Here is a 14,645-nt window from a genome sequence, read left to right as displayed (position 1 = left end):
GCTCTTTCCTAGCCCATTGACCCGTAACGCGAGCACATCATGAAGCATAACAAGGACATCATGGAGGAGATCGATCATGGACTCTCCCTATCCCATGAGGTGGATGGTGCACCCGCCGATGACACAATCAAGGACAAAGCACCGAAGACCCGCACATCAAAGGCAAGCAAGCATGAGAAATCCATGACAAGCATTCCGCCACCGACCTACTAGTGCTACGTTGTGAAGCCACTGTGGGTGAGATGCGTGACCAAGTAGATGAGCTCCACCAAAATATTGAAGCCATTGAGAGTGCAGTGGTAGAGGTGGAAGGCCGCATGAATGGTATTGTTGATGAGGTCCACGACATGCTTAATGGGACACTCAAGGAAGTTTGCAGCACTGCACGCCAACAAGAAGGAAGCTCATCCCACTCCAACATTCAAGGCAAGCTAGATAGCTTTTAGGCCCAACTTGACGAAATGAGAAACGAGTGGGCAGCGTAAAGGAGAGCCATGTCTTCCCCAATGGCCATCCAAGCCCAATTGAATGAAATGAAAGCAGAATGGGCAGCCATGAAGGCAGTCGCTTGTTCCTCCGACTCCCAAGCTCAACTAGATGAACTCAAGGCTGAGTGTGCAATCTTGGAGAAGGCCATTGCCAATCCAGCCAGCACCTCCTTTGTGCACACTCCTTCCCACATAAAGATTAGGGAGCCACCTCCCTGTACAGGTGTACGTGATGCCCGGGAGCTTGACAACTTCCTATGGCAAATGGACCAGTACCTTGCTGCAACCAGTGTGATTGATGAACCAGCTAAGGTACGTACAACTACAATGTATTTGACTAACGTCGCTATGTTGTGGTGGCACAGAAGATGTGTTGATATAGAACATGGGACGTGCACCATCCAAACCTGGGCTGACTTCAAGCGGGAGCTGAAGAGGCATTTCTATCCAGAGAATGTGGAGTATCTCGCCCGTCGCAAGATGAAGACACTCAAGCAGGGCGACTCACTCCATGAATATGTCAAAGAATTTTCAGCTCTTACCTTGGAAGTCACCGACATGTTGGACAAAGACTTTTGTTTAACTTCATGGATGGCCTAAAGCCTTGGGCCGAGCTCGAGCTCCAACGATGCAATGTCTAGGACCTTGCCTCTGCCATGGCTATGGTCGAACAACTTAATGAACTAAGACTGTCGAATGATGAAGTAAGCCAGCCAGCCTGCATGCCACCAACTTGAGTGGGGGAGATAGACCACCAAGTCCCCCGAAGGAGAAGCAGCCATTCCACCGCAAGCTAGTCGAGTAGTCGAGTACCACAAAGGGAAGCAGCCACAGGGAAGCCAAAACTCCTACAACAACAGATACCAAGGGAGACCCACATGTCCTCCCACTTGCTATATTTGTGGTGAGGAGCACATGACTAAGCACTGCCCAAAGTGGGAGAAACTAAATGCCCTCATTGCCAAGTTGAGTGATGATGAACGAAGCGACGGGGAGCGGAGTACACAAGCACCAAGAGTGGGCGCCCTACAACTTTTCAATGCCATGGTGAAGAAAGGGGCTACCTCCAAACAGCCCACTTCAGTCAAGAGAGGAGTGAGGTTCGTTGACATATACCTTGGCGGGAAGCCAACCCGGGCCCTAGTTGACACAGGGGCCATTCACAATTTTATATCCATTGCTGAGGCCAAGAGACTCAATTTGGCCATTTCAAGAGAGTCAGGCTGGCTCAAAGCTGTTAATATAGGTGCAAAACCCATCAAAGGTATGGCTCGTTGAGTAGGACTCTGAGTTGGCACCTAGAATCAGGAGATTGACCTCTCTGTTGCACAATTGGACGACTTTGTTGTCGTCCTTGGCATGGACTTCTTGACACAGGCTAAAGCCGCACCAGCACCTCACCTCGACACCTTGTTGATCATGGACGAGCGGTCACCTTGCATGGTCGACATGATTACTTCTATTGATACAAAGAAGAAGCAAGTTTCGGCCTTGCAACTCCAACTTCCATCTGCATATCTAGAGTCTCTAAGGAGCACATCAGTAGCAACTGCAGTCAATACAACAAGAACTGATCGTGACATCTCTAGCAAGAAGACAGTGCCACTGCCACCTCAGCGTCAACAGAAGCCGCGTCCACAACATAAGACGCCATCGCCCTTCAGCAACGGGCCAAAGAGAAGACCCAAGGCCAACTTCGACATCATCCATACCTACCATCCTGGGATGAGAGTGCCACCCACATGCTCTAGGAACCATCCCAACTTTCGGCCTCCATTACACCCACATAGTAGACTTGTGAGGAGAGAACCTTAGGGAACACTCCTCAATATCCAACATCCTTTTGACTTAGATTCATCTTTTGTTCCAATCCCCACCTTAGCTAGTAGTGCAAACCAAACTAAGCCACACTTCACTTACCTTCAAGCCGCTAGCCAAGGACTCAACTTAGGACCTGGCCATAGAAGTGAAGAAGTTCGTGGATCATCTGAAGAACCCTCCTTCACCAGCAGCAGACTCAAGTAGCATACTAGAGATAGTCTTCGAGGACGAAGCTTGAATTGAGTGGGGGAGATTGTCACAAGTGACCACTTTTTCGTGACATCAAGTGCCTTTGCCATGCCCACGACATGCCATCAAAGTGTCGTCTAGTGCGTCTGGGGTGGGCCTACATGTGTATTTTGTAAGGGGGATTGCCAATGGCATTATTGTAATTATGTAGTATGATTTTCCAGTATTTCCATGTAAGTTTTTGTTAGAGATCCAAAAGCTTAAGTTACTCTTTGAGGGGAGGTGAATAGTTGAGAGGTGCCAAGACCGTGTAAAGGTTAAGCATGAGGTCCCCTCGAAACAGATTTGTGTGCTTGTGCTTGCCATCTATTGCAATATAAAATGTCTTTTTACTAATTCATGTGCCATTTTTGTTGCCTTTGGTGTGTGCTTGCTTACTTTCTTAGGCTTACTCGACCCACTCAAGTGCTGCACGGGGACTCGCAGATTAGCCCCGTGACAGAGTGGCAAGTAATGGGGAACCCACACGACTACTACACCCCAATACTTTCCTCTTTGCTCTTTATGTAACTTTTCTCTTTTTTCTATTTAGCAAAAGGAAGAATAACGATAAACGGTCCAGATTCAATACCATATGAGAGAAGTTTTGTTTGACTTTGACCGCCTACTGCATATTTGCATATGAAGCTGAGGCATCCTTCTTACTTAACTATACCTCTAAGCTAGGCCAATCATGACACGCCAAGTCAAATCCATGCACATGGGCCCCACTCTCATGCTGACTTGGTGCATTCTGATAGGGTCAGGGATGCTTTTAATTTTGGACCCGTAACCGAAAGCGTGCATTTTGACTTCCGCCAGCCAACGTTGATGTTAAGGCAAGTGGCAACACTTTCGGCTTCACGAGTTATAAAACCACACCAATTTGTACTCTAACACCGATTTGGATAAGAAACAGAGGAAGAGATGACAAGCAAAAGCTCTGCATTTTCTCACCATCACCTCCTGTTCTTCCTCTCCCTGTTCATATCTTCCTCTGCTGAATCTGTTGATGCTGCGTCTTCTTTGTGTCCAATCGATTTCAGCTACGTGCAGAGCTTCCCGTGGGACAGATCGTTGTGCCATGACAATGAACAGCATTGCTGCCAGACCCTGCTCAGTCTCTTCGGCATGGGACTGGCGCAGCACCTCAAGGACACCTCCACGTTCCAACTACCCAACAGAGCTTCCTCCTCTGCGTGCCTATCTGATCTCCAAACCAGGCTTGTCGCTCTGTCCTTGCCGGAGACCCTCGTACACTTCTGCTTCAACAACTCCGACCAATTTGTTATCAGCTCTTCGAGCTGTGTTGGGATTGTAACGACTGAAGACTGGATAAGAAAAGTTGGTGCAACTTCTCCCTTGGATGTCTCTTGTAAAGGAGATGTGTCCGGCCTCACCTCGTGCAGTTCGTGCCTGGCTGCAGGAATGAAAGTTACTTCGCAACTGGTTGCTTTGGATGAGAAGAACTCCGGCAAATGCTTTTACTTCACGGTTCTATACGCTGCTGGCATTGTTAGTGAATTTGGCTCGCAGGACACTAAGACTGCTGCGTGCATTCTCGGCCTGCCGCTGGTTGGCTCGGCCGCGATCAACACATCGAGGAGGTTAAGCCGAGGGACGTTATTCAAATGGGTCTTTGGGTTGGTGGGTGCCATCGTCGGTATCATTCTGGTATTGGTTGTGGTCGTGCTGTACCGGCTCTGCGCTAATCGAATGAAACGCCGGGCGGCGCATGTAGAATTTGTCAGCAGTGTCAAGGCCAAGGTGACACCCAACATGGGTGCTATCTGGTTCCAGGCGGAGGAGCTTCGACGTGCCACAGATGGGTTTGCGCAGAGGAATTTCATCGGCCAAGGTGGGTACGGGATTGTGTACAAAGGGACGCTTGCTGATGGGACTTCCATAGCTGTGAAGAAGCTGCTTGATTTGGACTCCAGAGAAGATGATGAGTTCCTGAACGAGGTTGTGATCATAAGCAAAATAAGACACAGGAATCTCCTCCCTCTCCGAGGCTGCTGTGCAGCAAGCAATGATCTGGAGGGTAAGCAGAGATATCTTGTTTATGACTACATGCCCAATGGCAGCCTTGCTGATCACCTCTTTTCTGCGACTGAATCTGATAACGGTAGCAAGAAACATTTGAGCTGGCCTCAGCGCAAGAACATAATCTTAGACGTGGCCAGGGGGCTAGCTTACTTGCATTATGGAATTAAGCCTGCGATCTTCCACAGAGACGTCAAAGCTACCAACATTTTCTTGGATTCAGAGATGAAGGCGAGGGTGGCAGACTTTGGGCTGGCCAAGCAAAGCAGGGAAGGCCAGTCTCATATCACCACCCGAGTCGCCGGCACACATGGCTACCTAGCACCTGAGTATGCGCTCTACGGGCAGCTCACAGAGAAGAGCGACGTTTACAGCTTCGGCGTCGTAATTCTGGAGGTGATGAGCGGGAGGAGGGCGCTTGATACGTCGTCTGCGTCGGCGCTTCTGATCACAGATTGGGCGTGGACGCTCGTCAAATCAGGACAGATGGAAGAGGTGTTGGACGCCTCGATAAGGGGGCAAGGACCGAGAGGGATCATGGAGAGGTTTGTCCTTGTTGGAATTCTCTGTGCCCACGTAATGGTTGCTTTCAGGCCAACCATCGCTGACGCCCTCAGAATGTTGGAAGGTGATATTGACATACCCAGATTACCAGACAGGCCATTGCCTCTCAGCCACGAGTCCTTTCGTTCTTCTTTGTTGTACAGTAGCTCAACAGGCAGCACGTCTAGATCAAGCACGAGCACGGGGATCAGTAGGGCTTAGCTTGGATTAATTAATTCCTTTGTGCATTCATTTCAAGTTGGTTAACCAATTTATCAATTACAGGAAACCATATCACCATCTGATGAACTTGCCTACAAACAGTCAAATGGACCAATTTCACAAGTGGATTTGTGCTTAATTTTCTTAATTTAGCAGCTTCGAAGCAGGATTATTCAACATTTGGTCTGGGTTATAATATTCAAACGCCCTTCAATGGATCAGACAAGCTTGACCATCAATCACAGGAACTAAGCTATTTCCTAGAAGTTCGACTAGTCCACTCGAGAAAATATTTTTAAGTCTCTTGTGGTTGTTGGATCATTAATTGTAGATCATGGATCTTTCTTTTTCTTTTTTTTTTCTTTGTTTTTCTTTAATCCCTTGCATTCCCTAGACAGTGTTCGAACTTGCTTGGGGAGCAGGAGCATCTGGGCCAATTGTTATATGCCACGACAGCCTCATACGTGGATATTATTTGTACTGATCTGATTTGGTGTTTCGTGATTGGCTCAGTCAGAATTATATAGTCAATCCACTTCTGAATCCTCAACCCTAGGGCTCAAAAACTGACCCGCTGGTTGTGTTTTTTTTTGGTAAAATAAAGCAATATATTACAGAGAAAAGCATATACAACTAGCAATGAGAGGTCTAACTAAGGGGGTGTGGTGAATGAGAAATTGGTGGGTATGTATTAATCCACAGTCGGGGACTAGTCTACACCACACTGCTGTTTATACCTGTTTTGAACTATGGACAAAATTATGTGGATAGAAACTGTCTATACCCATAGGGGAGTTCTACAAGTGTAATGTGGATTTGTTCACACCACACATATTGATTTCATACATCTCATGTACAACTTGTGAGATAATTTACACAATCGATCATGTAGGGATGCAAACAGATCGGATTGGATTCAAATCAAGGTATATCCTAATCTAATCCGATAGCAGAATACAAGATCCAATTGGATCTCACAAATGGTGATACAAATTTGAATCTGTTAAGGATGTTATATAAAGAAAAATAAAAAATATAAGTAATTTTCAACTATTTTCATCATATATATTACTATATACATGTATTTTTATAAAAAATTTACAAAAAAAAAATGCAATATAAACAATATTCATAATTAAATATATTAATATATACATGTATTCTTATATGTAAATATGTTTATAAATATATACATATATAGGTTGGGTCGGATAGGGGTGATATAAATTCCAATTGGATCCAATCCAAAAATTCGAGAAAGGGTTATCTAAATCCTACAAAAATAGGATCGGATTTGGATTGGATGATTTGATCCATTTGCACCCAATGATCACGAATGATAAAAAAACCATAATTTTAGCAAAAAATAATTTGAAATAATAATATAAAATAAGAGAGAAAATAAAACACTAATACGTAATTACTAATAAATATAAAAATAAATATATTTATCACTATAATATTATCTTCAACAATAAAAATTTAAAAAATAATTTCAATATAAATTAAAATATATTAAAAGATTAAATAAAATGAGGGTAGTTGGGCTAGTGTTAATGCACCTGTGTTACACTGAATCCTTCCCACAAACTATCTGCACCATAGTGTGGTCCATCCATGAGAAAATACTATGGATGATAAATTGGGGTGTGGCCTGTCCCTGTCCAAGCTATTTTGTGGATGGGGACCATCCACACAAAGTAGAACACCACATTCTATCACACAGGACCAAAATGGTCTCACCTATGCTATTTTCACACTATTGAACACCCTTTAAAGTCTCGGTTTGCCAGATCTTGAAGCCATCTTGGGCAACCAACAGGATAGAACCTCGACTCTTTTAGACCCTTCTTGGCCAGCTCATGGGCCACACTATGACAGTCTTTTAACAAAGTTAAAATTAATAGAAAAACCTTTGGCAACTTCCACAATATCCCTACAAAAAAACATGCTATCCTTTGCCAAACCAAAAGATCCCAGTGATTGCTTTAATAAGCACAAGGCAATCCAATTCCACAACAGCCAACACCTGTTCCTTTCCTTCCAACAGCTTTAGCCCATTCAAAACAGCTAGAGCTTTAGATTGTATGGGTGAAGATCCTGTGGTCTTCCCAAAAGAGGCTGCAATTGCTACCCCTTGCGAATTTCTTAAAACTACACCAAGCCTTGACTTTCTCGGACACAAAAAACTTCCATCTACATTCAGCTTTAATTGGGTTTGATGAACAGCTTTCCAAGAAGACGTGAACTAGTCAATGAGAAGTGAGAATGGGCCGAACTTGATGGCTTTGTTTGAGGCTGTGGGCCAATCGTTAACACCCATGGCTGGCATGGGGTGTTATGATTGGCCCCACTGTGCAAAACAGTTTTAAAAATTGAACCAAGGCTGAACCATTTTTTGCCCCCAGATTGTGGGTCACTGGTTCGACCATTCAGGTTGGATGATTTGGACCGTGCCTTGTCAGCCATATATATATATATATATATATATATATATATATATATATATATATATATATATATTCAAGCTTGGCTCGCTAGCCTCACGAGTCGAGCTCGGTTTGAAGCTTGGTTGAAACCAAGCCGAGTCGAGCTCGAGTATCGGCTTGTGGCCACCCCTAATCGTTACTTCATATAGCTCCCCAACATTTTGTGATCTCCATAGTAACGAAACAGTGGTGGTGGGGCCATTGCATTTGGTCCCCAATAGTAGTTTGATTTGATGAACGACCAATCCATACAATTGAACATTAACTCCAAGTCTGGCAGCTTCTTCAGATACCTCCTAAGAAGCGGGCAACCCGGCTTCCCATATTGTATCAGTCGAGACAAAACTCGAAAGCAAGGTTCAAAGTATTGATACGCCTCTGTGTATCGGCAGAGGTGCATCAGTACTTAGATACAAGTGGAGATACTTTTTTTTTAGTTTTTTTTTTTCAAAATTTGGTTTCTAGGAAGATATTCAAGCATATTTTTTTATTAAAAAAGTGGGGTCCCGAAACACCTGTAAACAGGTGTATCGAACCCCTAAGATATGATACGATACACTCGATACGGGGCATATTGTATTGATACTTTGAACCTTGCTCAAAAGTATAAGCAAAAGATGATGGGACCTACTCTTCTATGTGTAGGACACATGACATGGCCAGGGAGAAAAATTTGATAGTTGGTTCTGATTTGATCAGAGACACCCGAAGGGCATTTGCTCTTTTTACATGCCACTTAATGGCTGGTTAAATATAAGTATTAGATTGATACATTTTGAAAGTTTGGGTACTAAATTGTCGCATTTTAAAGTTTGGGGGATCAACGTGGCACTAGGCCTAAATTGTAGGGTATTAATCGGGAATTTTGCCTTTTAAAAACTTAACAAATGCTCAATCTAAGCATATCCAAGTTGCATCCTACCTATTGACACAATAAAGACATCATGCTTATCCATGGGTTTGGACCCACGTAAGAGATGCCTTAGGACCAATTGATTGGTAAGACAAACCTTTTGGAAATGCGATAAATTACAAATAAATTAAGGGAGTGTTCTGTAGTATGGTTGAGAAATTGGGTGATGTGTTTTAAATCAAACCATAGGTGTGGTGTGGTTGAGAAAAGACCATGCTATATTGTGGTAAAAAATGGGTAGTTTGAACCAAACCACACTACATAGGCATTCTGCAGGGTGTGGTGTGGTGTGTTGTGGTTTAAGTCACACCTAGTGTTTTGATTCCTTGTATTTCAGATGCACAATGTGAGATAATCTATGTTGTTCATAAAGGGTAATGTTTCTTTTTTTTTTGTTTTTTGCTTTATTAAGTAGAGTACAAATTAATAATATGAGTTAATTTAACATGTGATCAATTTTTAACCATGACTAATACGAATTAATAAAAAAGTTACCAGCTGAATTGAAAAATTAAAAGTAATATAAAACACATGCATATAATTATTAAAAAAATTAATCTAAAAATATTAATATTAGTAAAAACATAAAAAAGTAAAATTTCTAGTTTTAATATCCAATGTAAAAACAATTGTAATGGTAAGATAACTATTATTAATCGCATACAGGATAGATAACTAAAATACTATGGTCGATATTTAGGGTGTGGTGTAAACTACACCACGATATATTGGGTTTTGGGTCATGCCACACCATAACCAAATACCTAAATGATGTGTGGTGTGGTTTAAAACCCAAATATTGTGGTTTCACCATTCTCTCAAACACTGCCTAAAGTAGTATCTGATGATGCGCGATTTGGAAGCTTCTAGCTGAGGGTTTCCTGGACGTACTTGAGTGATGAGTTGGAACAAACTGCAAAACAGAGATCAGAGTGACCAGGGTGGATGACCCGGGGAGGTTGTTCTGTTAGACAATTTTGTATGCCCTTAGCTTCAATCAGAATGATGTACTTTATGAGTTTATTGTAAATGAATAAAAGTGCATATTTGATTCAGAAGAAAGCCTCAGAAGAAAGCCACTAAGAGCAAGAAGCAGAAGAAAGACAAAGCATCGGATGCCTGTCACTTTTGCAAGAAGACCGACCACTGGAAAATGAATTGTCTTGCCTACCTGGAATCCAAGAAAGGTAACTTTGAAACTTGTGTTATAGATACCAATTTGTTGGTAGATTCTACGTCCGGGTGTATTGACTCCGGGGCTTCAACTCATGCGTGTAACTCACTGCAGGGGTTCAAGGTAAGCAGAAGGCTGAGTGAAGGAGAAGTCACACTCTACTTGGGGACTACTACAACTGTTGCAGCCGCGGCCATAGGAACCGTGGAATTACTTTTTAGAGAAGGAACAATTGTACTGAAAGATTGTCTTTATGTGCAAAATTTAAGGAGAAATTTGATTTTTGTCTCGAAACTGTGTGCAGATGGTTATTCTGTCTTCTTTAGTAAAAGGATTACTATTAAGAGAAACAACAGATTCATCGCATACGGGGAACTGGAGAACGGTCTCTATGTTCTACATCCTTCTCTAGAAACTAACATAACCGAAACTATGTCGGCTGAAATCCCCATGAAGAGAGCCCGTGATACAGTTAATCCCATGTGTCTGTGGCATTACCGACTTGGCCACATCGGTGTTGACCGAATCACAAGGTTGGTAAAGGATGGTCCTTTGGATTTTCTAACTGTAGAAGATCTTTCCACTTGTGAGCCTTGCCTACAAGAGGTCGAGAAACAGTTAGGGAGAGAAATTAAGCCCTTCGATTAGATCGAGGTGGCGAGTATCTCTCTGACGAATTTAGGGACTACTTAAAGGACAATGGGATAGTATCACCATTAGCTCCTCCTGCTACACCATAACTTAACGGTGTTTCAGAGAGAAGGAATATGACCTTATTGGATATGGTCTGGTCGCTTCTAATACACTCAGAGTTACCCACATCCTTTTGGGGTTATGCATTAGAGACTGCGATTTATGTGCTGAATCGGGTTCCAACCAAATCGATTCCGAATACTCCATATGAACTTTGGACCAGAAAGAAACCAAGTGTCAGACACTTGAAGATTTGGGGTTATCCAGCACACGTTAAAAGAACGAGTGCAGACAAGTTGGAATCCAAGACCAGCCATTGCCTATTTGTAGGCTACCCAAAAGGCTCTGTAGGCTATCTATTCTATGACCCAAGTGAGCAGAAAGTGTTCTGCAGTCGAAATGCACAATTCTTGGAAACTGATTACATCCTGGACACCCATCGTCAGGAAATTGTTCTTGATAAGGAGAGCTCAGGAGCAGTGGGAGATGTCCCACAAGTTCCAGGTAGTGACCAACCTAGAACATCCACTCGGGTATTCAGGCCACCAGTCCGTTATGGTTATGACTAGGATAGTTACTTGGTGGAAACCTTGACTAGTGAGGAGGATCCCGTGACTTACGTGGAAGCTATGTTGGACATAGATTCCCAGAAGTGGGTGGAGGCCATGGGAGCAGAGATGGACTCAATGGAGACCAATAGAGTCTAGACTCTAGTAGATCTGCCCTCCGGGGTAAAAGCAATCGGTTGCAAATGGATTTACAAGAGGAAGAAGGGCCCCGATGGTAAGGTTGAGACCTTCAAAGCTCGTCTGGTGGCGAAAGGGTACATGCAGAAAGTGGGCATCGATTATGAGGAAACCTTTTCGCCTGTGGCCATGCTTAAATCCATTAGGATCCTGCTAGCTGTAGCAGCATACCATGATTATTTGATTTGGCAAATGGATGTCAAAACTGCATTCCTGAATAGAGATCTTACTAAAGATATCTATAAGCAGCAACCGCAAGGCTTCATTGCTGCAGGTCAGGAAAACATGGTATGTAAACTTAACAGATCCATTTATGGACTTAAGCAAGTTTCTAGAAGTTGGAACATCCGTTTTGACTCTGCTGTCAAATCGTTTGACTTCGAGCAGAATCCGGATGAACCCTATGTCTATAGGAAGAACAGTGGGGATAAGGTTACCTTCTTGGTTCTGTATGTAGATGACATTCTACTCATTGGGAATGATGTAGGAATGTTAACTACGGTGAAAATATGGCTATCGCAGTAATTCTCCATGAAAGATCTTGGAGAAGCCTCCTATATATTGGGTCTCCGACTCTATAGAGATAGATCGAAGCGGATAATAGGATTATCCCAATATGCTTACATTGGCAAAATAGTCAAGAGATACAGCATGGAAAACTCTAAGAAAGGAAATGTTCCTTTCAGGCACGGAGTCGTTCTCTCCAAGAAGATGTCTCCCAATACCTCTGAGGAGATTGAAGGCATGAAAGACGTTCCTTATACCTCTGCCGAAGGGAGCATCATGTATGCCAAGCTGTGCACTCGTCCTGACGTTGCTCAGGCAGTGAGTGTAGTAAGCAGATTTTAGGCCAATCCTAGGTAGGAGCATTGGACTGCTGTGAAAAACATACTTAAGTACCTTCGAAGGACAAAAGAGTTTTGTCTAGTTTTCTATGGTAGCTCACTACAGATCCAAGGGTATACAGATGCCAATTTCCAGTCGAATCCAGATGATAGAAAGTCTACATCTGGATATGTTTTCACGATAGGATCGTGTGTTGTTTCCTGAATGTCAGCAAACAGGGGTCCTAAGTAGCAAATTAATAGTCCACAACCCAAGCCGAACACATTGTCTCAAGTGAGGGAACCTTATGAATGAAGGTGTTCATTCTTGAATTTTGAATTCAACACATCACTCATTCCACTGTTGTGTGACAACATTGGACCTACAGAAGTTGATGTTAAGAGGTAGCATCAGCGGAGAATGTGGCAAACCCATTGACTAAACCATTGACACAGAAAGTGTTTGAGAAACACGTGGAAAGCATGGGACTCCGGCTGGTACTTGATTGGACCTAAGTGCAAGTGGGAGCTGTTAGACAGTTTTGTATGCCCTTAGCTTCAATCAGAATGATGTATTTTATGAGTTTATTGTAAATGAATAAAAGTGCATATTTGATTCATGTTCCCTTGGTATGTTTCTGTGTAATACCCTTAAACTGGACACTTAATGAGACTCGTGTTAGTTTAGAATGTTCACAGCCAGTGGGTCAGTCTGGGGAGACCTATCCTGACAAGGTTAACACTGTGGTGCCACCAAGTCGGTTGGTGTGGCCTGTCTCAGTTGCCAGGGTGAGACCTAGGCACATACAGTGTAGGATTAATTGAATATTTGAACTGGACCAGATTTTCAGTATTGCCCTAGACCTTGGAGATTGATGGGCAAAACTGGAATGTTACACCCAACCCCTAGACTCGATTATGATACTGCACTAGGTGTTGGATTGGGCTGTCTTTGATATACCATTCAGTGAGATCCTTAGCGGGGGTCAAAACCTGGGTATGTTGGCACTGTCTGAGAATTCATCTTAGTGGGTGATCATAGTGACAGGATCAGCCCCTTTGTCGGACAAAGGTAATGATCGGGGATGCACTCTCACTGATGGAAACCAAGACTGTCGGCAGCCGATTTCAACCGTTGAGATTTGTTTTGCAAAGTATATTTTATATGAGATATAAAAGTATATATATTATGGTTTCTAAAATGTTTGCAAGAAGGTTTTAATTCCCGGGATCCATATAAGTGGAGAGTGCAACACTGTTCTTTGCAGCCGAGGGAGAGGTCCTCTCTTGTCGGGCAGTGTATGATCATTATGGGCTGAGAGGTTAAGTGTAAGACCATTGAGGGTAATACCTGATGGGCTAATCTTGCATCTGCCCACAGTCCCTGGGTGTTACAAGGTGGCTTGGCCCAGGGACCACTTTGGGTAAGTGTTGGGCCCATAGAGCCCATTCGATGGGTTTCAGGGGGTGCACTGTCTTTAATAGTGTATTTGGTCAGGCTTTGTAACAAAGGCTGGGCCGAACCCATGTGGCTGATGTGTAGATCAATGTTTGGGTCCCACACCATACAAGGAAGCCCAACTGGGCAGCAGTTAGGAAGGTTAAGTGAGCACATAAGCTTAATGGGCCTAAAGCCCATTTCGAACTAGGCTATTCATTTAGTTAATTAAAGGAGCAAATTCTGAGATGGATTTGCAGATAGGATAGGGTCTTGACCGTATCCACTCAGAGAGTCCTGATCTGAATGTGATTCAGATCTAAAAACCTCCTAATGAGATTAGGAGAAAGCTAATCTAATCTGCAGATAAGATAAGGGTTTATCTTTATCACTTGAAGAAAAGGCTAATCCAAATATGATTTGGATAAGCAGCTCCTAATGAGATTAGGAGCTGATCTTTCTAGGTTAACAAAAAGAAGGGGGCAGCAGCCTAATTGAAAAACACATCAGATTTCCTTTAGTGCTAAAAAAAAACAAGAAGAGAGAATTCTGCACCCTACGAATACTCTCTTGCCGCCTTCCTGTTCTTGCCGCCCTGTTTGCCAGTTCGATCTCCAGTGTGTGGGAGAAGTCAAGATTGGATCTTGACATCAGTTCTTTGAGAAAGGATTGAAAGGAAGTTGTGCTCACGAACCATCCTACTGATTCTTGCGAAGGACAGAGCTCTTGGAGAAGAACACTGCTGATTCTGCTCCATCCTACACTGCGCCATCTTCAGTGGGAGCAGTTTCTGGATCTTTCCTTGGGCGTGAACACCTTCGTTGGGAGATACTATTTCTTCGGATCAGGTACAATCCTCTCCTACACCTTTTGGTTCAGATCTAGTTTAGTTTATGGTTCAAGAATGGTCCTTGAAAATATGATTTTCTAAATAGGGAATGTGATTCCCAGTTGAAGGGAGAGAAATTTTTCAAATTCGCCCCCTTATTCCACAATCTTTGGGCATCCATGGGATAGATC

The 14,645-nt window shown here is 43.3% G+C and overlaps 1 pseudogene across 1 annotated transcript; it reads left to right on the top strand.

Annotated features, from left to right (window-relative positions):
• Positions 1 to 3,404: 3,404 nt before the first annotated feature.
• LOC104605877 (putative receptor-like protein kinase At1g11050 pseudogene) lies at positions 3,405 to 6,251 on the top strand (annotated as a pseudogene). Its single transcript, XR_016081159.1, has one exon. The product of XR_016081159.1 is annotated as a putative receptor-like protein kinase At1g11050 pseudogene (transcript).
• The last annotated feature ends 8,394 nt before the right edge of the window (positions 6,252 to 14,645 follow it).

The sequence above is a fragment of the Nelumbo nucifera genome, chromosome 1 (genome assembly GCF_055504915.1).
Source record: "Nelumbo nucifera cultivar China Antique chromosome 1, China Antique-T2T, whole genome shotgun sequence".
In the NCBI taxonomy this organism is placed as follows: domain Eukaryota; kingdom Viridiplantae; phylum Streptophyta; class Magnoliopsida; order Proteales; family Nelumbonaceae; genus Nelumbo; species Nelumbo nucifera.
Note: the sequence above shows the minus strand (reverse complement) of the source record. Positions and strands in the feature narration are given on the sequence as shown.